A 13461-nucleotide genomic window follows, 5' to 3' on the forward strand; every position below is an offset into this window, starting at 1 on the left:
TCTACAAAAGGAACTCAAGACTTCTTCTCAAGATTTCTCCCTTGTGACTAAGGAGTAGTCACCCTGCATCTGCGGGCACCAACTAAGAACACTGCGGTTTGCTGCACGTCCTTCCTCCGGAACCAGACCGACCAGCACGACGAGACCAGGCTTCCCTGGCACCTCTGACCTCTACCTACATCATCAGCCCAGCTGAGATACGTGGGTGTGACGAGACCTCGAGGGACCGGCCATCTTCAGAACTGCACGACGCTTATCCAGCACGACCGCCGAGGGATCCTCGAGTGAGTGCTTTGGGGTTTGAGAAGCCCTAACCCTGAGCAGCTCCAGCACCGAAGTCCAGCCCCCCAGCATCCACGAGATCTGCGTGGGGCCCTTCTGCTCTTTACTGCTCACCGCGTTGTCCGGCCACTTGCCTGCTGGCTTGTAGCCCTCTTGACGATGAACGACGACACATCCATCGCTGGTCTGGTTGCTCCAGACTGGCCCTTGCTCCCCTCCAACAGAGGAGCACCCCGGACCCTCCTAGTCCACTCCAGACACCATTTTGAGTCCACAGCGTGGGCTTGCATTTGCCAAGAGTTGTTGCCCCAATCCTGGGTCCAGCATCGCCGACAGCAGATATCTTCGTGGGACAGCTCGCACCTCCATCCTGGTCGCCGACAACGCCTCCTGGTCCGAGAGACTGCAGAGCCCAGCGTCGCCCACTCACCTGGTCGAGGTGACTTCATCCGGTGCCATCCTGGTGCCCATCTAATCACTGGCTAGTGATTCAGAACTTGGTCCCCTCTGCTTACAGGTATCCTTCATCACCGATCCAGGCTTGGATCACATCGAACTTCATCACTGGTCGCCTGCCAGTAACTTCTTCTTTCAGGATCCATAGACTGCAACGAGGATTCCCGACGTCTTTTCAGCCCTATGCAACCGCAGCCCCTGGGTTAGGTAACCTGAGCATTTCGGTGCTCCAGCATAGCTTAACTACCTAAGTGTCCAGATCCTTTTTTGTTTCAGCTCTACCTAGTCGGATTCGTCCGATAACACTAACTTTACGAAATCTAGCATCCATAGACTTTGTCCCGCATCCCGCGTGAGAGTGCACACTCTGCACCCGATCTCCCTAGGCCTCCTGCTCGTAATCTGAAGGTTCAGTAGACCAGTCCTTAGCGATCCTAAAGCCTTTGAGACTAGTTACTTACCTGCTAGTATTTCGCATTCCACTTTTGTAGTATATGGTTTTCCGTGCCCCTCGGGCATTTGCGTAAATTGTGCGACTTTCAGAATTTCTTTAAGAGCTTTGTATTGTGCTTAGCGCCCTGTCCTCATAAAGAGTCCAGGGCTGTTGTGTTCTAAATAAATATACTTTTATTTTCATAATAACTTGTGTGGTGTCCTTTCACTTGGTGTTAAAGGGGTATATGTGATGGTATAACAGCTGGCTTAACACGCCCTCTAGAGTTTAGCCTAAAGACTGCTCTTGTCCATGCTACTAGGATAGCTGGTCTAAAAGGTTGACTTACAACCAATCATCAATAAGGGTCGTTTGGAATGATACACAGTGATCACTAGAATAGTGAGCACTACATATCAGGCCAACTTCTCACACACAAATGCTGGTGTGGTGGAACCTAGGGGTATGGACTCACCTAATCACGCACAGGAGGGCTCATGGGGTACCATTGTGGTCACTTTCAATGATGGGGCTGTTGTCCTAGCAGGAGCCCGGTGTCTCCTTCACAAAGTCAGACTGGGTAAGAAATGGGCAAGGGAATTACACTCCCATTCATTAAGCTACAATATAATAGTCAGGATCATTGCTGTTCAGAGTACAACTCACCGAAATTCAATTAGTGTAGAGGCTGTGTGATTAAAGTCTCAACAATTGATCGAAATGGGATCTGTTGGGAAAATAATTATGGCGTTTTAGGAATCAACCCAACATTGGCCACAGGGTAATCATTTAAGTGAGATCGCCTCTATGCACGGCTTGCTCACCTTTTCTTTTTGGATCGTGACATGCAATTACTTCCTGCCGCTGTTGCGCTGAAGAACAAGTTACTTACCTTCGGTAACGATATATCTGTAAGAAACATTAGTTAGTGTTAGATTCCTTACCTTAGAATATCCCCAGGCGTCAGTCTGGATCCGGAAACTTTTGCGTAGCAGTACCCCTGCGCGTCGGTAGGCGTCGTCTGCAGGCGTCCCCTGCGGCTCCGCGTCCGTCGTCGGCGTCGTGCGCCGTGATGACGTCGCTGGAGTACATAGACGCCGCCTCCGCGCGCTGACGTCAGTTCTTTGCACACAGCTTTTCCGCGCCAGGAGACGCAGAGCCATGAGAGAACCAACACTGGTGCCATGTACAAACTAGGGCCCTGAAAGGGATGACCTTAACCCTAGGTATCAGTTCGCAGAACGGGGAGGATGGGTGGGTTCGGTAAGGAATCTAACACTAACTAATGTTTCTTACAGATATATCGTTACCGAAGGTAAGTAACTTGTTCATCTGAAAGAAACACGTTAGTGTTAGATTCCTTACCTTAGAATACATACCCCAGCAATACCAACCCCGGTGGTGGGTCTGCGAACCAATACAAAACTACACCAGAAAGTCCTGGAGGACAGAACGGCCAAAGAAGCCATCCCTCCGGACTTGACTGTCCAGGCAGTAGTGCCTCGCAAAGGTGTGCAGCGAGGCCCACGTAGCCGCCTGGCAAATGTCCTGCAAGGGGACTCCCCGGCCCAGGGCAGTAGTAGCCGCCGTGGCCCGAGTGGAATGGGCCCTCAGCCCAACAGGAGGCTCCTTCCGAGCCAAAGAGTAGCACGCTTTGATGCAGAGGACGACCCATCGAGAGATGGTGCGTTTACAAACCGCCCGTCCCTTCTTCGCACCCACGTAGCCAACAAACAGTTGGTCATCCACCCGGAACTGGCGTGTGCGATCCATGTAAAATGAAAGCGCACGTTTTGGGTCCAGACGATGGAGCCGCTCTTCATCCTTTGAAGGATGCGGAGGCGGGAAGAAGGAAGGGAGGGTGATGGACTGCCCGATGTGAAAGGCCGAAACAACCTTGGGCAGGAAAGAAGGTCTAGTCCTCAGAACCACCTTGTCAGGATGAATGGACAGGAAAGGAGGTTGGACAGAAAGAGCCTGGAGCTCACTCACCCTCCTGGCAGAGGTGATGGCAACCAGGAAAGCCGTCTTTAAAGTCAGGAGACGGAGAGGGCAAGAATGAAGGGGCTCAAAGGGAGCACACATCAGGAAAGTTAGAACCAGGTTCAAATCCCACTGAGGCATCACAAACGGAACAGGTGGAAACATGTGAGTGATGCCTTTCAAGAATCGAGTTACAATCGGGGATTTGAACAAAGAAGGCTGATCAGGAAGCCTCAAAAAGGCTGAAAGGGCAGAAAGGTAGCCCTTGATAGTGCCCAGAGCAGAGCCCTGCTGGGCAAGAGAAAGAAGAAACAGAAGAACCTCCGAAAGAGGGGCAGAAAGAGGATCCACAGCCTTTGCTGTGCACCATGCCACAAATCTGTTCCACCGACAGGCGTATACCGACTTAGTGGAGGGACGCCTGGCTGCCAGAATAACATCACAGACTTCAGGAGGCAAGTCAAATGGCCTCAACTGCCGCCGCTCAATCTCCACGCATGGAGGTGGAGACTGGACAGGTTCGGGTGGAGGACCGTCCCCTGCTGCTGCGACAGAAGGTCCTCCTGAAGGGGCAGGCGGATCGGGGGACCGACTGACATGCTGAGTAGCTCGGGATACCAGTACCTTCGAGCCCAGTCCGGAGCCACAAGGATAACTTGGGCCCGGTCGCGCCTGATCTTCTTCAGCACTCTGGGCAGAAGTGGTATAGGCGGAAAGGCGTATAACAGACCGCAACTCCACTCGCGCCGAAAGGCGTCGCCGTGCGAGTGCCGTCTTGGAAACTCCAACGCGCAGAACTGATGACATTGCGCGTTCTCTTCTGTGGCGAATAGATCTAACCAAGGCTCTCCCCATTGCAGAAAGATGCCTTGCGCCACGTCCGAGTTCAGACGCCATTCGTGATCCATCGAGCACCGACGGCTGAGTTCGTCCGCCCTGGCGTTCAGAGAACCTGCCAGGTGTTGAACCGTCAGAGTCACGCCCTGACGTTCCAGCCATTGCCAGAGGCGCAGAGCCTCCTGGCAAAGGGTCCACGACCCCACTCCGCCCTGTTTGTTGCAGTACCACATGGCGGTGGTGTTGTCGGTGAACACCTGCACTACACTCCCGTTGACAAAGGGGAGGAATGCCTTCAGTGCCAGACGAATCGCCCGCAGCTCCAACAGATTGATATGGAGCCGGGACTCCGCCGGAGACCAGATGCCTCTGATCTCTGCCTCTCCCAAGTGGCCACCCCAGCCCTGGAGGGACGCGTCCGTCACGACAACGTGCTCCGGTTGGGGAAGGGAGAGGGACTTGCCCCTGACCCAATCGCGGTCCGTAAGCCACCACTGCAGTTGTCTCGCAGTGCCCTCCGAGATCAAGACGTGGTCGGACAAGTTGCCCTGATGCTGGGCCCACTGAAACTTCAGGTCCCACTGCAGAGCCCGCATCCGCCACCTGGCGTGATGCACCAGAAGGATGCAGGAAGCCATCAGTCCCAGCAGCCGCAGCGTCAACCTGACCGAGACTCGGGATAGCGGCTGAAAGATGGGAATCAAAGCCTGAATATCCCGAACCCGCCGTTCCGGAGGATAAACCCGAAACTGCGCCGAGTCCAGAACCGCTCCGATGAAAAGGAGCTTTTGAGAGGGACACAGGTGTGATTTCGGCACGTTGATGGAGAACCCCAGGTCGTGCAAGAGGTCTGCCGTCATCTGAAGGTGGTGGACGACTGTCTGGGGCGAGCCCGCCTTCAACAACCAGTCGTCTAGGTAGGGGAAGACTGAAACCCCCAACCTGCGCAGATGGGCTGCGACCACCGCCATCACCTTTGTGAACACCCGTGGGGCGCTGGTAAGGCCGAAGGGGAGCACGATAAACTGAAAGTGCTCCTGGCCTACCGTGAACCGCAGGTAACGCCGGTGGGCCGGCAGGACGGGGATGTGAAAATAGGCGTCCTGCAAGTCCAACGCTACCATCCAGTCTTGCGGGTCTAGAGCAGCCAAGACCTGAGCTAACGTCAACATCTTGAACTTCTCCTTCCGGAGGAAGCCGTTGACGTTCCTTAGATCCAAGATAGGACGTAGGCCCCCCTTGTCCTTCTTGGGCACCAGAAAGTAGTGGGAATAACAACCACGCCCTACTTCTGGCCCAGGAACGCGCTCGATGGCCCCCTTGGCCAAGAGGGCCGTAACTTCCTCCTGCAGAAGTGTCAAGTGGTCCCCCGACACACGGTGGTTCTGCGGTGGCATGGCTGGAGGAGAGGTCTCGAAGGGGAGGGAGTAGCCCCTTCGGACAATTTGCAGCACCCACCTGTCCGAAGTGATCGTGCGCCAGTGAGCGTGGTGATGGCGAACCCTGCCACCCACTGGCGTCACATGGGGCCGAAAGCACGGACTAGGAGGATTTTGGGGTAGATGCTGCGGAGGAAGGTGTGGTCTGACCCCGCCGTTGTCCCCGACCGCCACCACGGCGGTTTCCACGGCCGCCACCGCGTTGGAAGGATTGTTGCGGCGCGTGGCTGGCAGCACGTGTGGGGGCGCCCCTTCCTTGGCCACGAAAGGGACGAAACGAACCCGGTTGCTGACGCTGGGTCGAGAGACCCAAGGACTTGGCCGTGACCCTGGAGTCCTTGAAGCGTTCCAGCGCGTGGTCCGCTTTGTCACCGAACAGGTGACAGCCATCAAACGGCATGTCCATCAGGGTATTTTGGACATCAGCCGAAAAATTGGCGGATCTCAGCCAGGCGTGACGACGAATCGCCACCGTCGTAGACATAGCCCTGCCCAGCGAGTCGGTCGTATCAAGACCACACCGAATGGAATATTTCGCTGCATCCCGGCCCTCAGCTACAGCTTGACCGAGCTTTGCCCGCACCTCCATGGGGCATTCTGGCAGCAGCTCCGCGACCGTATCCCACACAGAGTGGGTGTAGCGGCCCAAGAGGCAGGCGGTGTTGCAAGACCGCAGGCCCAAACTAATGGACGAGAAGACCTTTTTGCCAAACTGGTCATACCTCTTGGATTCCCGGTCGGGCGGGGCCGACGGGAATGCGGACTGGGAGGTCGAGGCCTGGATCACCAGACTCTCAGGAGTGGGGTGGGTAGACAGGTACTTGGGGTCGTCCGGACAAGGACGGTGGCGCCTGGCCACGTTCCGATCAACAGGCGCACCTGAAGCGGGCCTGGACCACGTGCCCAACAGAACGTCAGACAAGGCTTCATTAAACGGCAGCAGAGGCTCCAAAGGGCATGACTGCGGTTTGAAGACCTCGGTGAGGATGTTAGGCCTCACGGCCGCGACGGGGAGCTCAAGGTTTAAGGCCTTGGCAGCCCTCATCAGCACCACAGAATAGGCAGCTCCCTCCACCGATGCCACGGTTGGAGGAGAGATCAAACCAGGGTTAGGGGAGTCGTCCAAACCACTGGCATCCCCCAAGTCACCTGTCCAGTCCGGGTCATACTGGCACTCGCGAGCCAGAGGGTCCTCGGACCCCTCCCAACCTTCACCGTACTCCTCATCCTCTCCGTATTCGGAGTCAATGATGAAGACCGGCTCCTCGGGGTTCATGGGCCCCATCGGCGCCGGGACCGGCGTCGGAGAAGGTAAGGGGACGGCGCCGCCCGGAGCCGGCGTCGGAACCCCACCGCCGGCCGGAACCGGCAGCGGAGAACCGGCGCCGCGCGGGGGCGGCGTCGGGGGTAACCCCGAGGGCAACGGCGCCGGGGAGGCCGGAAGACCAGCCGGCGCCGATCCCGAAGGCCCCTGCGGCGCCGGGGTCGGAGCCGTCGGCGGCGCCGGGGCCGGAGCACCCGACGGCGCCGAGGCAGGGACACCCGAACCGCCAGGGCCCCCAGACGGTAGCACTGGGCCCGCAGGCACCGTAGGCCCCGTCGGAGAAGCGAGCGCCCTCATGGCCATGAGGAACGCCTCGATCTCCTCAGGCGTCGCACCATGCCCAGGGACCGGAGGGTATGAGGCAGGCCGCGCCGGCGACTCTCGCGGAGCCGCGGGGATGGGGTCACCCGAGCCCCCGGCCGCATCGCGCGAGCGTCGGGGGGAGTCGGGGGTACGATGACGACGCCCCGACTTCTTGTGCTTCTTACCTGACGAGGATGACGAGTGGCGTCGACTTCCGGAGCGCCCGGCGCGGCTCCGCGACCGCTCCCTCGAACGCTCTCTCGACCTCCGGCCGGACCGGGACCGCTCCCGGTCCCGACGTGGGGCCGACACCCGGAGCTCCAGCAGCTTGCGGGACCGCTCCCGTCTAGCCTTGTTGGTAAGGGCCCGGCAGTCGACGCAGGATTCCACGTCGTGGTCGGGGCCCAGACACCGGAGGCAGAGGCGGTGATGGTCTGTGACCGACATCGTGCGCTCACAGCCATCGCAATTCTTAAATCCTGGCATCCTATCAGGCACAATAGTAGAAAAAGACAATCGAAAAAACTTGGTCAAAGACCGGAGTACTGCTCTTCAGATCTGCGTCCACTGGCGCGGAAAAAAGAAGAACTGACGTCAGCGCGCGGAGGCGGCGTCTATGTACTCCAGCGACGTCATCACGGCGCACGACGCCGACGACGGACGCGGAGCCGCAGGGGACGCCTGCAGACGACGCCTACCGACGCGCAGGGGTACTGCTACGCAAAAGTTTCCGGATCCAGACTGACGCCTGGGGATATTCTAAGGTAAGGAATCTAACACTAACGTGTTTCTTTCAGATATCTGCTATGCAGCAGGTCAGGGAAAACACTGGTTAAATCCAATTCGAGGAGCGCGAGGACGCATTCACATTCCTGACGCTTGAGCGGTTGCTAAGTAACCAACGGTTGACGTGTCTAAATCTACCGACGTTAGTAACACGGGGATGAAGGAGACCTATGTTTGCGGCTGCTGTCCGCTAGGTAGTTGTAATTATGGAAAATATGTTGCACGGTTAGCGCTTTAATTGTATTGGGCAAAACGGTCAATTCCATACAACTAACACCGGGTGACATGGTTGAATATACCATTGTTTAGTGAAACGGGGATTAAACATAAGCCGTGTGCATGGCTGCTGTCCGCTTAGCAAGCGCTTCATTGTTTTTAAATTGGAGTCAGTAAATTACAAAAAAGATAATGGGGCGACAATGCCGATTCCATGTTTGTGAACATATCGGGAGGGGCAAGGCTGATGTTCACAGTCACCGTACGCTGACATACGCATATACGGGGGTTGGCTGAGCCTCTATTTAATGAAAGGAGGTTTTGCAATAGTCAAGGGTCTTGCACGGCATCACTCACTTACATCCTTCGCCACCTAAATAACGCCTATGTTCCCATTGATTGTGATACTGCAAGGGGTGGGGAACAATGTTCGGATTACATCAATGATGGTAATACACAGTGAAGATTTGCATTTCAGTGACATTATGTACAGTGCAATAAATAAAACATTATCCCTTTTCAATACATAGTATATAATTCTGTTCATAGTGGAGTGCATCTCAGATGTAAAGAGATTCATTGCAGATATCTTTGCTGGATGCTCTGTGTACTTTTTTAAGGTTATAACAGAAGATTTGAATTTTCAATTAAATTATGTACAGTGTAATGAATAATACATTATCCCTTTTCATATAATACATAGTACCTATTCATGTTCCTGTTCATAGCGGAATGTATCTCAGATGTAGAGCGATTCATTACATATGTCTTTGCATGATGCTTGGTGTGGATAAGATCTAAAGAACATTACATAGGGTACTAATAGAGTAGGAGTTATCTACTCCCATGTTAGGTAAGTATATACAGATTTCTAGATGCAATAAAACCTTGTATGTACAGTTTAGACACAAACTGAGAAAAGGGGGCATGGGGTTACAGCTGCCCCATTTGTTTAGCAGTTTCCTCCATTTCATTTAACCCTGTCTGTACCGAGTTGAGAGAACAGATCCATCTACACTCTTTGTAGTTAAGGGCTGTTCCAAGGTGAACCCCCCCAGAGTTGGGGCAGATTTTTTCCAAAATCCACCATTGCATGTTTTCTGGAGAATGGTTGTGTGATGAGAAGTGTTCAACCATGGGTGCCCCCTGCGTTTTACATCTTATTCTGCGTATATGTTGTAGGATTCTGACTTTTGCTTTCTGGATGGTCTGTCCAACATATATTACACCACAAGGGCAGAGAATTGCGTATATTACATGGGAACTGTTGCAGTTTGGCAACTTGTAAGTTCTGTTGTTGTATGTAAAAGTTGTTCCCACCCGGCATAGGTAACACTCCTTGCATTGGCCACATTTGTGGTGTCCAGTCACCGGTGGAAGGCCTAAGTGGCTTCTTAGGTCTGGTTGTTTCGGTGGCTCCAGGAAAGGCTCTTACAACTGTATCCTTGATGTTACTCCCCCTCTTAAAGGCGAACATGGGTTCTTGGTTAGTCTGTAACTCACTTGCCACCAAATTCCAGTACTTCTTTATTATCTTTTTGATGTCATGGCTCTTCGTGTTGTATGTTGTGACGCAAACAATCTTGTTAGGTTCAGTAGATCTTTCCTTAACTTCCAGCAACTGGTTTCGGGGACAGTACCAAGCACGTTTTGGGCACGCTTCAATAGGCTAGTAAGGTCCCTTGAGAAGCAGACACCTTCCTGATTTGGGATGGAGTACTGCATACCTACTGAAGAATAAGGGAAGTGATCTGTTTCGGGTGTATTACACTAAGGAGCAGCTATCTGCCCTTACGTATATAGCAATAGGTATTAACCTCTTGTGATAATTACCAGGGAGGACATTTTTGCCCTGAAAAAAGTCCAGGACTTAAGCCAATTTTTAGGACTTAAACATGTTGGCACTAGGGTCATTGGACCATAATACTCCTTGCGACCCACATAGTTCTTTTGTATTTTGATATCCCCTGCAGCTCCACTAATAAAGGGATACCAGGATCTGCAGGAGGATTTTTAACCTTAATATCCCCTGGCCATTTCTTCCTAAGTGCTCCCTAAAATATGGTCGAGCCCACCCTGACCTTTAGGAGTCAGGTAAGGTAATGGTTTTATTTGTACATGGTTAATTAAAACCTCTACAAAACAATTAGAACATTGCTAAAATTTGACTTAAAATTCGTTTTATACAACTGTCTAAAACTTTTTTAAAAAAATGTACTTAATGTCAATTTGTGGCCATCATTGTATTTAAAAGTTCATGTCTGCAGAGCACCGTAGCAATGACTTTCAGTCCGTTTTTTTTTTATTAATCCGCGGGAAGCGTGCTCTTCTGTCTTTCCACCACTAATGTAAAGGATTTTGTAACCCGACAATTTAATTTTGTTTTCTGGGGTTGAAGCAGTTTGACCGCCTGCCTACATGTTCGAACACCATGTAGTTTGACCGATGGACGCAATAAATCGTACCTGAGGTCCTTTAATTTGGAGCAGATACAGATTACATGAATAATATCTTCCTTGACAGCTTTGCACAAGCGACAGTATGGCGGGGAGTTTTTTCTTTCCCAGGGCGGGAGATGGGGGGCAGCTGGGATTACACCTGGGCGTAGTTTTAAAAACGTTTCCTTTATCTTTCGATTCATTCCGATGTTAAGATACTCTTGAGGCTGCAGTGCTGCACAGTCCCCGAGCGTAATCCAGCCGTGTGCTCTATTGGATAATGTTTTCTTGTCCTCAATAGAGCAAATGATACATACTGATTTTTTCGTGCTTTTTTTAAAAGTCAAAATATCAGTAGAGATGTCCCAGTGTTCCGATAGTCCCAAGATTTGGAGTGAATCAAATAAGTAGTCTCTGGCAGAGGATTTTCGTGGGCCAATCAGCTCTGCCCATAAATTTGAGTTTAAAGAATCAACCTCGGCACTCCGAATCTTGTGCCAGGTAGTAACATGCATGCCCCGTCTTTCCAGTGTTTGTTTTAACAGACCAAATTGAAGCCGGATTTGTGCTGGAGAAACGCATCTTGGCAAATTGAAGATTTCCCTGTATGAGTTTGCTGTCACTATGTCAAATAGGCCTGCATCCTTTCCTTGAAGGGGTTCACTCCCATATGTAAGGGTTGGTTGTAGCTTTGCTCGCAAGACCTGGAGCAACGGATTAAGCGTTAAGTCGGGAAGCTTGAGATTTTATTGCCAAACTGGTCACGGTTCCCTTCCGTCGCAAGGATTCCAGTTGAGGCTTGAACGTGTTCTTATGGTACAAGATTACACCCAGATATTTGTAGGTGGTTACCAAGTCAAGCCCTTGTCCGTTTAAAAGCCAGATGTGTTTCCTTTTTTCCCGATAATTCACTGCCATGACTTTAGTTTTAGCGAAGTTTATTTTGAATCGGTTCCTTTCTGAAAAGGTGTGAGTTGTATTCAAAAGATGTTGAAGGCCGATCGGAGTTCGACTGATTAAGACCAGGTTGTCCGCGTACAACAAATTGGGCAGTATGGTTTTCTTTAGTTTTGGTGCGTGACAGAGGCAGTTGTCAAGTTCTCCTGAGAGGTCCGCAAGGAAGAGGTTAAATAAAAATGGTGCTAGAACACATCCCTGTTTGCGCCCTTTTGTTGTTGGAATCTGTTTAGAGAGGTGTCAAGTCAAGTCAAGTCATAAAATTTGTATAGCGCACTACATACCCAGAGGGTTTCAAGGCGCTTAGGAGGGGAGGAGGATTATTTGTCAAATATCCACGTTTTAAGCTGCTTTCTGAACGCTAGGTGGTTCTGGGTGAGGCGAAGGTAAGCGGGGAGTGAGTTCCATGTCTTAGCAGCCAGGTATGAAAAGGATCTGCCTCCCATGGTGGTCTTGTTAATGCGAGGTACCGTGGCGAGGGCTTGGCTGGAAGAACGTAGTTGGCGGGAGGGGGTGTAGAAGGACAGTCGAGAGTTGAGGCAATCTGGTCCGATGTCGTAGAGTGATTTGTGTGCGTGGGTAAGCAGACGGAAAGTGATCCTCTTATTGACGGGTAGCCAGTGGAGGTCTTTAAGGTGATCAGAGATGTGTTCGTTGCGTGGGATGTCTAATATGAGCCTGGCTGAGGCGTTTTGGATTCGTTGGAGTTTCTTCTGGAGTTTAGCGGTGGTGCCTGCGTAGAGGGTGTTTCCGTAGTCCAGTCGGCTCGTGACCAGAGCGTGGGTGACTGTTTTCCTTGTTTCGGAGGGGATCCAGCGAAATGTTTTTCTGAGCATGCGAAGAATGTTGAAGCAGGAAGAGGATACGGCGCTGACTTGTCTGTTCATTGAGAGTGAGGAGTCCAGGATGACGCCAAGGTTCCGTGCATGGTCTGTCGGGATGGGTGCTTTTCCAAGGGCTTCCGGCCACCAAGAGTCGTCCCATGCAGAGGGGGATGTACCTAAGATGAGGACTTCTGTTTTGTCTGAGTTCAGTTTCAGACGGCTTTGTTTCATCCATTCAGCAACTTCTTTCATTCCTTCGTGTAGGTTAGTTTTGGCGGTGCTGGGGTCATTGGTGAGAGAAAGGATCAGTTGGGTGTCGTCCGCGTAAGAGATGATGTTGAGGTTGTGTTGGCGTGCGATGGCCGCGAGGGGGCTCATGTATACGTTGAAGAGGGTGGGACTGAGTGAGGATCCTTGGGGTACGCCGCAAATGACTTCAGAGGCCTCGGACTTGAATGGAGGAAGGCGGACTCTCTGGGTTCTTCCGGTGAGGAACGAGGTGATCCATTCAAGTGCTTTTCCTTGAATTCCGATGTTATTGAGGCGTTGTAGAAGGGTGCTGTGGCAGACTGTATCGAATGCTGCCGAGAGGTCGAGGAGGATGAGGGCGACTGTGTCTCCATTGTCCAGTAGAGTTCGAATGTCGTCTGTTGCTGCGATGAGGGCGGTCTCAGTGCTGTGTTTTGCTCGGAAGCCAGATTGTGAGGGGTCGAGGGATTTGTTGGTTTCGAGGAAGGCGGCGAGCTGGTTGTTGACGGCTTTCTCGATGACTTTGGCCGGGAATGGAAGAAGCGAGATGGGGCGGTAATTTTTGAGTTCGGTGGGGTCCGCTGTTGGTTTTTTCAGAAGGGCGGTGAGTTCAGCGTGTTTCCAGTTGTGCCTGCTCCTAATTTAACTCTAATCCAGGTGTTTGTATGCAGTAATATCAGTTGGTCTAGGAGTCGTTTTGGTATTCCCCAGTTTCCGCCAAAGTATTTTTCGATCAACATGATCAAAAGCGGCAGTATAATCAATGAAACACAAGTAAAGGGGAGTTTTGGTCTCTTTTGCTGCATCCATCAACAGGGTCAAGGCCATGTTTGTGACGGTCCCTTGACCTTGGCAGAAGCCTGTTTGATTAATAGGGAGGATGGATTTGTCAGACACCCATGTTAACTCCTCCAATATAGTTCCTGCGAAATAC

Source organism: Lissotriton vulgaris, chromosome 3_1, assembly GCF_964263255.1.
Source record: "Lissotriton vulgaris chromosome 3_1, aLisVul1.2, whole genome shotgun sequence".
Lineage (NCBI taxonomy): Eukaryota > Metazoa > Chordata > Amphibia > Caudata > Salamandridae > Lissotriton > Lissotriton vulgaris.